The 15,094-nt window shown below is 42.7% G+C and overlaps 1 protein-coding gene across 4 annotated transcripts in view; it reads left to right on the top strand.

The window, feature by feature from the left end:
• Nucleotides 1-741: 741 nt before the first annotated feature.
• Nucleotides 742-15,094, top strand: part of LOC149319980 (ELMO domain-containing protein 1) — a 73,003-nt gene continuing 58,650 nt past the window's right edge. For 3 of the 4 annotated variants that reach the window (XM_089512714.1, XM_089512711.1, XM_089512713.1), the window contains exon 1: nucleotides 742-873. The gene's annotated coding sequence lies outside the window, so the exon portion shown is untranslated. Of the gene's footprint in view, nucleotides 874-10,849; nucleotides 10,904-15,094 lie in introns of those variants that run through there. The other variant, XM_089512712.1, reaches the window with a different exon arrangement.

Below are 15,094 nucleotides of genomic sequence, written 5' to 3'. Positions count from 1 at the left end.
TTTACCATGCCAAAATCAGTAGTACGTGAAATGTTTATTCATGGCATGGAACTATTATCTTATAATCTACAAGTTTCTACAGATCATGTTGCTGTGAAAGGAAGGTTGTGAGTTCAATACAGATCCGGGACATTACCAACCTTGACAGCTTTAAAAGGGCTGTCGAGACGGATCTCTTCCGACAGGCCTTCCCTGAATGATCCACCCGGTCTCTCATGGATACAGACTGTTTTAGAGAACACCCCAATTGCCCCCCCCCCCGGTCTCTGGCTGGGGGTGATTGTTGATTATTTTAACTGTTTAAATTGGTTTAGTTGTTTATGATATTTCTTCACAGTATAGTGGGGGTGGGTGGAGTGGATGGGAATTATTAGAATGTATTTTAATATATGTTGTATTTTATATTGTAATTTATCTGATGTTGTAAGCCACCTCGATCCTGCAGGAGAGGAGGCACATAGATAAAATTTATTGTTGTTATTATTATTATTATTATACCAGCCAGGGTCGACTCAGCCTGGCATCCTTCCATAGGTTGCTAAAATGAGTACCCAGCTTGTTGTAAACTGCTTAGGGAGTGCTTAAGTGCCCTGATAAGTACATATAGAAATGTACTTGCTATTGCTATGGCTATTTTATGATTCTAGCCTTGACCCTTTGACCTATCCCTTGACTGCCCCCTCGCCTTGCAGTTCTCAGTCCTGGCCAGCAGGGGGCTCAAAGAGCTCAGCGCTGGCCCTCTCCATTCATTCCAGCTGCGCCTTTTCTGCCTATAGCTTTTCTGCAGAAGCACCAGCACCAGCAGCTTTTCCCATTGCAGAAAGGAGGCAGGCTGAGGATGATGGGACCCTGAGTGAGTGGCAAGAGATCTGGGTGAGTGAGTCCGCTGCTGGGCGAGGGGGCGACCAGACGTCCTCCCTGCCAAATGGAGGACCTTCCAGGGGGAAAAATGGGAGGACATTTCCAAATGAAAAGCTAAAAAAAATTGCTCATATGAATGGAAATGCATGCTTCTGAGCCCTGCTCCAAATAGAGGACCTCCTGGACATAAGGGCTGGAATGGAGGACAGGTCCTGCCTCTCAATGGAAATGCATATCAATGGCAATGCATGCTTCTGTACCGTCTCCAAATGAAGGACCTTTTAGGGTTCCTCCTAGATAGGAAACGTTCCTCCAATAATCTCATTGTGGATCCATGCTGCTTGGCTCTGCTCAAGATGGAGGACTTGTTGGGCTTCCTCCTGGACAGCAGGCTAGAATGGAGGACACCTCCTGGGGGGGAGGACAAGTCTGGTCGCCCTGCATCTGACTCTGCATCCATGCTGCTCGAAATGGAGGACGGGTCCTGGGAAAGGAGGACGTCCTGGTCAGCCTAGGCTGGCGTTTTGCCTTGGCGTCACCTTTGCCTCTTGGCAGTATTAAAATACTAATACTAATAATAATAGAGGCGTGCATGCACCGTTTGTCTTTTTGCAGCATTGGGGAGCGATGGAAAATAAAATCAATAATTAATAATAATAATAATAATAATAATTCAAGAAGAGCAGGAGAGGGAGGTCTGCTCCATCTTTCCCTTGGTCGACCCCTTCTTTGCATCACCATCATCATCAATTTTGCATCTTTCCCCAATGCTGCAGAGAGAGAAATGGTGCATGTGCGCATCGTCTGTGTGTGTGTGTGTGTTATTATTTTTTTAATTTTTTGGAGCTCTCCAAGTCGCCAGGATTTTCTACCCAGCAGCCTTTCTTTCTTTCTTTCTTTCTTTCTCTCTCTCTCTCTTTCTTTCTCTCCTCCTCCTGCTTTCAATGGCTGCTGGTGTTCATACAGAGGAAGGAGAGAAGCATTATTGAAAAGAAGGAGATTTGTGGCTATCGATTGTGGCTTGTGGTTCCCCCCCTCTCCTCACGCCCTCCTCTCGAGAGGCAATGAAGTCTGGTTTTCAGTGTTTTTTTCTCTTCTTTCATGGATGCTTCTGTGGTTCTGTCCACACTGCAGAAATAACCCGGTTTGAGACCGCATCAACTAAACTACCCTGGCTCAGTTCTAGGGACTCCTGGGAATTGCAGTTCATTGTGGCACCAGAGCTCTCTCTGAAAGAGAAGGCTATAAATGTCTCACAAAACTACAGATCCCAGGATTTCCTAGCATTGAGCCAGGGCAGTTAAAGCGGTCTCAAACTGGATTATTTCTGCAGTGTGTTTAGGACCATGGTCATCATGTCCATATACTTAGCTTGACTGAGGTCCAAACCATACTGCAGAAATAATCCAGTTTGAGATTGCTTTTAACTGCCCTGGCTTGATGTTTGGGAATTCTGGGAACTGTAGTTTTGTGAGATATTTAGCCTTCTCTGTCAGAGAACTCTGGTGCCACAATAAACTACAATTCCCAAGATTCCCTAGCACTGAGACAGTTGAAGCAGTCTCAAACTGGATTATTTCTGCAGTGTGTTTTGGCCCTATCAGTCACAAAACAACCTCATAAAAAACTTGATTTCGGAACATAGGAAGCTAGACCTTAGGCTGCATCTGCACTGCAGAAATGATTCAGTTTGAGAGCACTTGAACTGCCATGGCTCAACGCTGTGCAATTCTGGGAACTGTAGTTTGTGGTGGTCCCAGAGCGCTCAAAACTACCGTTCCCAAAATTCCACAGTATTGAGCAAGTGGTGTCAAACTGGATTATTTGTGCTATGTGGTTGCAGCCACAGGGGTTTCTTTGGGCTGACTTGGGTTCTTTTCATGGCAATGCAAGGAGAGTTTCCGAAAGCCTAGGGAACCCTCCTGGCCTTTTAACTAACTAAAAGCAGGAAAACCTGGAACCTGAGGAAGTGTGTTTTCATAAGAAATAGGGCTTCCTCCTTGGTTGTTGTTGTGCACCTTCATTTCCGACTTATGGTGACCCTAAGTCAAACTTATTGTGCAGTTTTCTTGGTAAGTTTCTTCAGAGAATGGCCATCCTCTGAGGCTGAAAAAGTGTGACTTGCCCATGGTCAACTAGTGGGTTTCCATGGCTGAGTGAGGATTTGAAACCTTGTCTCCAGAGTCTTAGTTCTATATAATATCTTCCTTATTAACATTTCTTTACTTGAAAGTTCCATGGCAGGGATCTGAAATGCCAAGTAATAGTGCTAAGTAACCTGGGATTGGTCCCATAGAATTCAGTGGGCCTTACCACTGGAGCAAACACATGTTGTTGTTGTGTGCCTTTAAATCATTTCCAACTTATGGTGATCCTAAAGCAAACCTTTTGTGGTGTTTTCTTGGCAGGTTTGTTCAGAGTGGATTTGCCTTTGCCATCCTCTGAGGCTGAGGGAATGTGACATGTCCAAGGTCTCCCGGTGGGTTTTATGGTGGAGCCGGGAATCGAATCCTGCTCTCCAGTGTCATAGTCCAATGCTCAAATCACTACACCACACTACATTGCACTATTGTTGGGGGAAAGACCTGCAGGATTTTCTTTTTATTATTACTATCATCATCGTCATCTTCATCATCGTTGTTGTTAGGTGTGGTTGCTTAATTTTAACAGGTCTCAGAGAAGGGCTTCTACAGTGAATAACAGAATAGTTTAAAATCAGCATAAAAAGAACACGAATCAAATATCACTGTGACAAAATTGTTGCATGGCATAGTGCTTTGAATGTTGGACTCTGGAGATCAGGATTCGAATCCCAGCTCAGCCATGAAACACATTGGGTGACCTTGGGCAAGTCACATGCTCTTAGTGCCAGGGCAAGGCAATGGCCAATCTTCTCTGAACAAATCTTGCCAAGAAAACCCCATGATAGGTTTGCCTTAGGGTCACCATAAGTCAGAAATGGCTTGAAGGCAGACACACACACAATACAAGTGAATCACAAGATCTGACTGCAGAACAGTCTCAACTGTGGAGGGGAACAGTTCAAGGTGCCATAGTTGAGTTTGCTTCAGGAGCTTCATAAGACAACCCTCAGGCTGTCTGTATTGAAAGGGGAGACTTTTTCCTTCACCCCTTTGGTGTAAAAGACCATGATCCCTTATCCTGGCTGTGTAACATATAATCTCAGTTTGGAGCAAAAGCTCACTTGGAAAGGGCTGGTGGTTCCTTCTAGTGGGGTTTTGAAGAACTCTTCTTTATACTGTAATCGTTTTTTTCTTCCTTTTGGTGTTGACCAAGCAGAACCAATCTCAAGTGGTTAAAGTCGAATATTGCAAATCATGTACTTCCATGTCCAATGTGATATATCATTGCTTTGAGGTAGTTCCCACAGCATTCATTGCACTGTGCCAAGAGTTACAATTCCTTAGGTTTTCAGCCAAGCAGCCCTCGCCTCTGTGTGTTACTGTGGAGGTAAGTCCCATTATATTTGCTATGGCCTGCTCCCAGTTAATCCAGTGTGGTGTAGTGGTTTGAGCACTGGACTATGACTCTGGAGACCAGGGTTTTGAATCCCCATTTGGCCATGAAAACAGACTGTGTGACCTTGGGCAAGTCTCACTGTCTCAGCCTCAGATGTTGACAATGGCAAACCCTCTCTGAAGAAACCTGCCAAGAAAACCCTATCATAAGTTTATTTTAGGGTAGCCATAAGTTGGAAATGAGTTGAATACACATGACAACTAACTCCCAGATAGGTTGCACAGGACTGTTGCCTTGTGGTATGCATGAACATGCATGATCACTAGAAAAGAAACTGTGTGGCCCTCAAACTATTATTGAACCCATCAAGCTTCTACAGTGGCTAGGGTTGTTAGGAATTGCAGTCTAATAACATCTGGAGGCCACATGTTGCCCGGTCCTTGCATTGTACTCAAGTCCCACTAGACCAAAAATAGACATTTTATAGCCCTCTAGATGTTATTGAACTGCAAGTCCCAGAACGCTTCACCATTGGTTTGGACCGGCTAGGACGGCTGGGTGTTACAATTCAACAGGTGGAGAACTACAGGATTCCCACCCCTGTAGTAGACTCACAGCACATAGCTATGTGTACTCAGTCAGTAGATGTTCAGGGTATACCTACTCAGATGTAAGCCCCATTGAATTCAGTGGGGCTTCTTGTTGTGTGCCTTCAGGTTGTTTCTGACTGATGGCAACCCCAATACAAACCTGTTATGGGACTTTCTTGGCCAGCTTCAAACCTGGGAGTTTGTTGTCCTGTTCCTTCAAGGCATTTCTGACTTATGGCGACCCTAAGACAAACCCATCATGGGGGTTTCTTGGCAAGTTTCTTCAAGTGGGGGTTGCCATTGCCATTCTCTGTGGCTGAGAGAGTGTGACTTGCCCAAGGTCACCCAGTGGGTTTCATAGCTGAGTGGGGAATTCAACCCTGACCTCCAGAGTCATAGTCCAACACTCAAACCATGACACCACACTTGTTCTCTTTTTGGTGCTTACTCTTGAGTAAATATGTGTATGATTTCATTCTCAGTGTGACTTGACAATTTAGGATTTCATCCTTAGTCTTATGGCTTAAAGGCCACTCTTGGGCATGTCTGCTCAGAAGTAAGCTTCTAGTTCAGTAGTTCTTTCAAACAAATGGCCATAGGATTTGCAGGCATAAATTTCTATAAACCTAAAGCTTAGCATGAGTTGTGTGTTGTTGTGAGTGCCTACTGATTTACTTTGACTTATGATGGAGGATAGTAGAGAAATGTTGTGCTGGACCTGCTTTCCTGAATAAGAATAGAACTAAATCCCAGAGTCAGAGGATTGATTAAGCTGGGTTTGGGCCAGTCTCCAGGTGCCTTGTGCTGCTGCAGCTCTGCGGTTCATGTTTGTGTCACGCTGCTGGTTGACAACTCTAAGCACAATATGGTGGAAAGCTGGTAATAAGAGCTGCTATCAAAACCCAAGTAGTCCCTGGTGTCTTAATCTGGGTTACAGTAATGTTAAGATTTGAGACGATCTACAAGGGAACCATTTTTAGCCCCAAGAGGAGAAGGGAAACTGTGTGGGCAGGATACATGAATGCTTGAATATTTCACCATCACATCTCCAATTTACTAGGAATTATGTTTTGCTGCAGTGAACCCAGTTTAGCTCTCATAATGTAATCTTACCACCTTATCGTATTACCTTTAAAAACAGATGGAAGGGTGGGAGGCTATAATAATGGTTAATACCATAATAGTAATGAAGTCTTTTATCATAGTAGGTCACACATCTTAAATTCTTACAATAGAAAAAGCCTTTAAAGCCAGGAGCGGCTTGAGACCAGTTGCCAGCCTGCTTTAATATAACTCATTTTGCTACTTTCTTGGCAAACCAGTGTTTTCAACATATTAAATAATGAAGGGCATACATTGCTTCCAAGACCTGCTGCGGCACTCCTATTGACTCCATTCTCTCCCCCCACGATATCTGCATGCATGGGACACTGTTCTTGTCTTTTGTTAGTCTGTGACAGGGCTAAATAGAAAATGTTCTGGGTGGCTGCTGTATCACTTAACTGTGGCCTGATTCCATCACAGAAAAAAAAATCTGCTGCTTGTCATAAGTATGGGAGCAGCTTCTCCTGCTTGGTTCTCCTTCTACTACAAGCAAATGGCACAGAGGGATGCAATCTCCTGCCTGGATAACCTTTTAAAAAATATTTCGAGAGCAATTTCCTGAATCTTGGGTCTCCGGATAACCAAAATTATTGTTATTGCAATGCTTAAAATGAGAATGATCTTCATGAATTATTTGAATTGTGGATTTCTATTTTATTTCATTTTTATAACATTGGACTAGTCAGAGGTTTACCCTGTAATATTTGAGTTTGTTTGTTTGTTTGTTTGTTTAAATGTTGTATTTTGTAGTAAATTGTCATTTTTCTTCTTGATCACATGCAATCATGTCTGCTGACTGAGAAATAGTTTGTGACCATGTTCATAAGATCTATCTTGCTGCTTGCACAGTTTATTTAGAGTTTTGAAATTATTCAATGAATAGTAGACAGAAAGCCAGTCTACTGTCTAACAGCTGTGAAAAATGTATTGGTACATACAATATGAATATCTTTCCCTGAGCTGCAAAGTCTGTTGAATGACAAGATACCTTTTCTCGGTTGCCTTTGCCTGGGGAGCCTAACCCATTGGGGCTGGGAGATCTAACAGAACTTGACAGCCAAACTGCATTCCAGTTACAGAATGCCAAGGTGGCATTGCATTGCTTGGTAGGGTTTTATTTCATCCTTTCTCACCCTTTTTAAAACCTTCCTGTGGGTGATAGAAGCAACAGTGGGAGTGCTAATATACACATATTCAAGATGGTGGTTGGCATCTTAAACAGGTCATCCAAAATCTGTTTCTCTGCGTCGTTCTGTGCTTCTTTCAGAACCATGGTGGCAAAAAGCTTTGTATTTATAGACCCTGCAGCATGTTTGGTTGACAGTGGCTAGTCTTCTAAGAAACAGTGACCAACAAGCAGGATGAAGGGATGGTTTTCAAGGGGAACATCAGTAGGAAGAATGGAAGTATTTAAACCTTCCACGTTTGCGCTTTCTCTCACACAGAGAAAGAAAAAGAGAAAAGAGAGTCCACCTGCCTTAGATAAGCATGCGGGATAGAAAGAGTGTTTTGAGAGCTAGTGTGATTTACAGTTACATCCGGATTTAGGGTAGCTTTTGTGGGCACAGTACTTCATTATTCTCATGAACCCACTACGGACCATATCTTTCTCTGTTGTCAAATTCGCTGCCATGTTTTCCTTTAAATCAAAGCCTGTGGGGAGCATGCATCTTGTTTTCAAAATGAATTGTGATTCCAAGAGGCTTCCAGAAGCACCTTAAAAATAAGGTGTGCACTCCCTATATACCTTGTTTTAATCACCATAGCAAATTTGGTAGTGCTGGGACATACAGAAGCCTAGAAATTGGGTAGAGCCCCATATAGCCCAGGAACTACCTGCTGCCCATCCCAGGTTAGTATTGGATTAAGACTAGGCCCAGTTTCAAATCCCTACTCATCCATGAAATAAAAAATAAACAGTATTAAAATAAACAGTATTATGACATTCCCTATGTGATTTTCATTTGTTGCTGTTTCTCAGCCAAACATGTCACACAGAGATGTTGTGAAGATAAAATGGGGGCAGGGAGAACTGATCCTTAGATTCCAAGGCCCAGAGAAATAGATGCCAATAAATTAATTTTCTTTGATATGAGAGTTCATTAGCCACACACATGTATCTAATCTGATGACATCCTTGCCCAGAACTAAATGCAAAACAAGAAACTAGTCTTTGGATAAACTCATATGTACTAAGAAGAATAATTGATTCTTAGTGGCTTCACTGATCCACTCCTTGGAAATTCACCTTATTTTTAAAAATCAGCTGCTGTGTTAAAAGAAAACCAGCCATTAGCTTGCTGGGCATGATAGTTAGTCTGTGGTGACCCCATCTGTATAGCATGGTCTATCCCAGAATGTGTTCTGCCTCCCTCTTTTAGTCTTTCTAACCAGCCTTATAAACCTGATTGTTCCAAGCTGCCTGTAATTTAATGTTTTATCTTTTATCCGGTTTTACTGTTATAATGTAGTTGTTGTTTTAATGTTCTAATTAAAAGCATTTTTGTGTTATTGCTTTTAAAGTTCTCTTTTGCAACCACCTTGCAGAGGCTTTGCTTCCACAAGATGAAATAAACATTTTAAAATATGAAGCCACACAGTCCTGTAGGGACTTGCCATCTTCAGAGAAACAGACTGCGGTAAATAATTAGCACTTTCTGCTTGGTAAATAACAGTCATGTGTACAGTTGTGAAAGATGCCATCATTGTACTAGCTCACTGTGCTAGCTGTATCCTGATCTAAGTCTCAGTACACAACATAGCTGTGGGTTTTTATAAAATGCCAGCATAAACACAGAGTGTGTCCACACTGCAGAAATAAAGAAATAAAGAAAGTGACACCACTTTAACTGCCACTATTCTATCGTACAGAATCCTAGGATTTGTAGTTTGGTGAGACAGCACAGCTATCTGACAGACGACACTGAATACCTCACCAAACTACAATACAGAGGATTCTACAGGATGGAGCCATGACAGTTAAAGTGGTGTCAGACTGCTTTATTCATGTAATGTGGATTTGCTCACAGAGAGCTGAATTTCTTGCCACCTTGTCTCCATATGTCTTTCTCTCCCTCCCCACAACCAAGTGCTCTATAAATGTGTTAGCCTGGAACTCCCATATTTGGAAGTTGACTGCATTGGCTGAGGAAGATGCTATAGTCCAGCACATTGGCTCAGGGTGTGCATGCAACCAACACTAGAAGCATATGTGCCTGAGGTGATTAAGGTCATCCCAGCCAAGTAGATTTTATAAGAAATGCATTTTTCAAAAGTTGTTGTTGTTAACAGCCCTGAAGTCAACCTCAACCCTGTGGATGAGACATCTCTAAGACCCCCTCTCTTCAACTGCTCTGCTTTGGTCTTGTAGATTCAGATTTATGACCTCCCTAATTGAGTCTAGCCATCTGGTGGGCGATCTTCCTCTCTTTCAACTACATTCTACCTTTCCTAGCATTATTGTCTTTTCTAGTGAGACACACTTTCTCAAAAACATAGTCAAAGTAGAACAGCCTCAATTTAGTCATCTTGGCTTCCAGGGAATACTCAAGCTTGATCTGTTCAAAGACCCTTTTGTTTGTCTTTTTGGCCGTCCACCATATCCTCAGCACTCTTACCCAGCACCACATCCCAAATGAGTTGATTTTCATTTTATCCGCTTTCTTCATTATCCAGCTCTCACATCTGGTGATGGAGAATGCAATGGATAGGATGATGCTAACTGCTCAGTTATATAGCTTTATTTTCTAGTTCTTTCATTGTTGCCCTTCCCATTCCTAGTCTTCTTCTTTTTTCTTGACTGCAATCTTCATTCTGATCAATGTTTGATCCAAGGTATGAGAAATCTTTTAACTACATAGTTCAATTTCTTTATTTCCTGGGTTGAATTTATGTAGATCCGTTGTGGTCATTATTTTTGATATATGTTCAGCAGCAAGCCTTCCCTTGAACTTTCTTCTTTGACCTTCCTTAGTAATTGCTGGTGTTTTCCACTAGTAACTTTCAAAAGTTACCTTTTCATTACAGAATTATATTATGCCATTTCTTTATCATCTCAACAATGTAAAAGGAGAAAAGAGAGGATTCCAATATATGTTTCTATACATCTTAGTTTTTTTAAAGAAAAAATAGAATTCTGCTGCATTATTTGGAATTACAGTCGGCCCTCCATTTTCGCAGGAATCCGTTCCGAACCCCTCCCCCATGAAAATGAAAATTTGCCTATATTCAAGCTCCATTGGCTTGAATGGCAGCATTTGCCCCATTTTGTCCCCTCTGTTTGCTGCCCATGAACAGGTAACGGATGCAGACTTGAAGTCTGCAAAAACAGAGGGGCGACTGTACTTGGATTTTTGTTTTTAACTTGACCTTCTTTTTAATCAAACATTGTAGCATTTCAGTCAATGACTGTTACTTGAAAACCTCACCAACACATTTCTCTCAATGGCAGTTCAAGGACAAGAGTTATACTCTTGGGGAAGGATCATAGTTTAGTAGTAGAGCACATGGTTCAGTCATAGATTGAATCCCATACATCTTGAGATAGGACAAGGAAAAACCCTTATCTGAAATTCATGAGAGCCTATTTGGTAAAGAAAATGCAGGAATTGGATTTGCATCTCCATGTTTCTTCTTCTTAGTGGTCTCTCTGCCTCACACAATTGCGTATTGCGCCTGTGCAGAGACTCCATTTGGAAGCTGAAAAGCTGAGCAGATTGGCAGGAGCCCCGCCTACTCCCATGTATTGAGCCAGTCTAGCTCCTCCTTCAGTTCTCTTTCATCTGCTGCAAGAGAAATATTTCCTTCTGCAGGCACAATACCCAATTGTGTGAGGGCACAGATGACCACTCGAAGAACCACAGTTACAGGTGAGGAACCTGTTCCTAGTCTAAGTGGTAGCATGGGAAAGTGTTGGGCTCCTGCATTCAAATTTTTGCATCAGACATCTCTCCAGCCCATTCATGCCCTGTGCATTGCTTTTAACTGGCAGGAACATTGAATAGTACCATTCTTCACTGCCCCATTTTGTTGCAGACCCCACTTGTGCGTTCTATAACTGACATGAGTTATGTGAAGAAGTAAGTAATTTCTCAGTCCAGGATCTGCTGTCAATCTGTTTCACTGGGTGATCCCCCAATTATACAAAAACAGAAGGAGAATCTATTCGTTCTGGCTTCCCATATTCCTGTCCTTCTGCCACCCATTTACCCTTTTAGAACATAGAGGATGCTCTAGTTAAATAGCAAGGTTTTTCCAGTGCCCTAAATGAATTAGGTTTCATTTAGAAAGTACATTAGTCTCCAACACCCTCACCCTCCTTGTCTCTAAGGAATGGGCAGAATGAAATGTGTTTAGGTCAATAATGCTTACAGCTCATTTCAGGAGCAGCTATTAATTTTCTCCTGACATCTCTTTGATCAGAAACCAGGAAGCCAGATGTCTCTGTCATTGTTTTGGGATGCTGTCCCAGACACTCTGCATGCAATTCAGAAATTCAGCTGCATTATAATTCTTTTCCCCATAAGTAGCAAAGCAGAGATAACATAGGTTTGTAAATTAACATTTTGAACTTGTTACAAGGCCCCAAAGCTCTCACTTTGCTCTCCGCTTTTCTGTTGGCTCTCTCCCTCCTCCTGCCTTTCTGCTGTCTTCATGACACTTTCATGGATTGCCCACATAAGCATATTTTTAATGGTCAGCATTATAGTCCCCTTACCACGTCTAGCATTGACTTCTAGGTGGGCAACTGCAGTAATTTAGGTTTGTTTCCCCATAACCCTCTGATAGTACGCAAACTGCCAAAAATGCCAAAACAAACAAAATGGAAGTGGACCCTTCTGAAAGGGAGTGATGAGTACTGTATCTTTTCATGTTATACAGTGCAGACAACCTATTTAAAAAATTAACTGCTCCTCTTTGAGTCTTCTAGGACATTGCTTTATAAGGTATCAGATGAGGAACAACAGGAATTTTTTCTTAGTATGGCAGGGACAGATACCATTGTTGTGCCCACTGACTACACTTGTTTCTTTCTTGGTAACTCTCCAGGGACCAGAATCCACTGGCTTGGAGACCACCACTGGTCCAGGGATCATCACGTTGGGTAGTATTGTTCCAAAAGAAGTGAGTCAGGGTTTTTTGGGCAGAAAAAAACCATACCATTGTAAGCCCTTCCTGAATCCACAGTACTGAATAACACCGATCTTAAAATCTCTTCACTGGCTGCCTATTAGTTTCCGGGCAAAGTACAGTGTGTTGGTTATAACCTTTAAAGCCCTACATGGCTTGAGACCAACCTATTTGAGGGATCGCCTGCTCCCATATAAACCGCCTCGCACCCTCAGGTCCTCTGGGAGGAATCTATTGCAGCCTTTAAAAACCAGACTAACTGCTACCTCCCAGAGGGCCTTCTCTGCAATTGTTCCCAAACTATGGAACGGTCTGCCAGACGAGATCTGTCAAATTGCCAGCTTAGACAACTTTAAAAAAGCTGTCAAGACGGATCTCTTCTGGCAGGCCTTTCCTGAATAAAAGTGCCCGGCCACAGAATGACTGCCCCTCACATCATGTATCAGCCCACTGCTCTGTCCTCGCTGTATTTTTATTGTGTTTTTAATAGATGTTTTAATTGTAACTTGTTTAATCCTGTTTTAAGAGGGGAATTTGGGACATAAATTTGTAAATGCGGATTTTAACGTGTTGTAAGCCGCTTTGATTGTCTTGTCACAGAAAAGCAGGATATAAATAAAAGTTTTATTTTTATTATTATTATTATTTACTGAATTTTTTGTGGCTACTCACTTTCTTGAGCAAGGTACTGGAACTTGTGATGACCTCTGAGCTCCAGGAATTTAATTAGATCCATTTCAATCTGGTTTCAGGCATGGTTATGGAATATGTTGCCTTGATGGATGACCTGTACAAAAAACTGGAGAGAAAGGAGTGTGACCCTTTTGATACTGCTGCACCTTTCAGCAACATTTGATATAACTGTTTATGGTATACTTCTCGGTCACCTTGATGAGATGAGATTTGATAAGACCAAGTGCGGTATAGCAGTTTGAGCCCTGGACTGTGACTCTGGACAGTCACAGGATGCAGGGTTCATATCCACACTCAGCCAGGGAAACCCACTGAGTGACCTCGAGCAAGTCACACTCTCATCCGCAAAGGCAGGCAATGGCAAACCTCCTTTGAACAAATCTTTCCAAGAAAACCCCATGATAGGTTCACCTTAGGGTCACAGTAACTTAGAAACAACTTGGAAGGCACACAACAACAGTTTTACCAAGGCTCTAGATGCTCCGTTCCTTGCTTAGAGGGGCAAGCCCTCTTGGCTGTAGGCTTCTGGAGTCCATCACAGTTCTGTTTTGTTCCCATGCTATTTAACATATACTGTACTTGAAGCCACTGGGAGAAATTGTCTGGAATTTGGGGGTCCAGTGCTTCCACTAAGCTGTAGAATTTGGGGCCCAGTGTTCTCCAACTATTTCTGAGGAAACTGTTTAGTTTTAAGCTGCTATTTGGTGTCAATAGTGGATTGGATGGATGAGAAAAGTGTCCAGAAACGTTTGTTGTTCCCAAGGTGCTGCCACTAGAGCAGGGGTCGGCAATCTATGGCCCGCGGGCCGCATGCGGCCCGCCGAGGCCTAGGTACCGGCCCCAGCCCGGCCCTGCCGCAGATTGCCACTTGGGCCTTTGGCCTCCAGCGCAGGCGCGTGGGGGCCTCTGGCCTCCGGCGCAGGGGCACGGGGGCCTCTGGCGCGGGGCAAGCGGCGGGCAAGGGGGGCAAGGAGGAGCAAGTGGGGGCAAGGAGGAGCAAGGTGGAGCGGGGGGGCAATTGTCTATAGAAGCCGTCACCTATATTAACATTTTTTAAAAAATCAGCAGATTTTTTTGTATGTCCTCCATTTTTTTAATTAAAAGGTGTACTCCTTTAAATTTTTGTCCTACATTTGTCCCGGTTTATTTATTTATTTATTTATTTCAAAAATTATTTAATTATTTATTTTTTAGGTTCGGACCCCCAGTTGTCTGAGGGACAGCAACCCGGCCCCCGGCTCAAAAAGGTTGCCTACCCCTAAAAGATGAAGCAGATCCTTTACCCTATTAGCACAGAAGCTACCACAGTTTATGGCTCATAAGAAGAATATGCAGCTACAGTAGGCCCTTGGTATTCATTGGGGTTTGGTTCCAGGACCCCATGTGGATACCAAAATCTATGGATGCTCAAGTCCTATTAAATACCGTGGCAGCGTAAAATCGTATCCCTTATACAAAATGGCAAAATATGGGTTTGCTTTTTGGAATTTGTATTTTTTGGAATGTTTTCAATCCATGGATGCTTGAATCTACCGATAAAAAATCTATGGATATGGAGGGCCAACTGTCCTTTTTAATGTGTATATCATGCTCATGTGGCATGGTGGTTTGAATGTTAGATTACAACTCTAGAGATCAGGGTTCAAGTTCCCGCTAGAGCATAAAAACTCACTGGGTGACCTTGGCCAAGTCACACTCTCTCAGCTTCAGAATGGCGATGGCAAACCTCCTTTGAAGAAACTTGCCAAGAAATCCCTATGATAAGTTCACCTTAGGGTTGCCATAAGCCAAAAGTGACATGGAGGCACACAACAACAACAAACCACGTTCATACATATTCTCTCCAGGAGAGGAAAAAGCCCTTGACTTTTGGAAGAGCCTTTAACAAGACTGCATGTTGCAAGAAAGCAAAACTGGATCACACAAATTGTTCCATGCCATACCGTTCTTATCTTAAGGCCACTATTGGGTTGGACCATCCCCCCTCCATTTTTCTTACCTTTTCTCCTCCTTCCCTCTCCTCCAATTTTGATGTTACATAAGGCACATCAAAAGCCTCTTGAAGGAGTGTTAGAAGCCTGCCTGTGAAGTTCATTAATGAGTCAGTTTGCTCTTAGCCTTTCTCTCTTCCTCCTCAAGCAGGTGTCACTGCTGTCAGTAGTAATTAGAGCCAAATTTGGGGGACAGCAGCAGGATTCAACCTGTCAAAAGAAATTGAAATGAAAGAACCTCTCACT

The sequence above is a fragment of the Sceloporus occidentalis genome, unplaced genomic scaffold (assembly GCF_023333645.1).
Source record: "Sceloporus occidentalis isolate IW3139 unplaced genomic scaffold, rSceOcc1.0.p SCAF_2, whole genome shotgun sequence".
Taxonomy (NCBI): Eukaryota; Metazoa; Chordata; class Lepidosauria; order Squamata; family Phrynosomatidae; genus Sceloporus; species Sceloporus occidentalis.
Note: the sequence above shows the minus strand (reverse complement) of the source record. Positions and strands in the feature narration are given on the sequence as shown.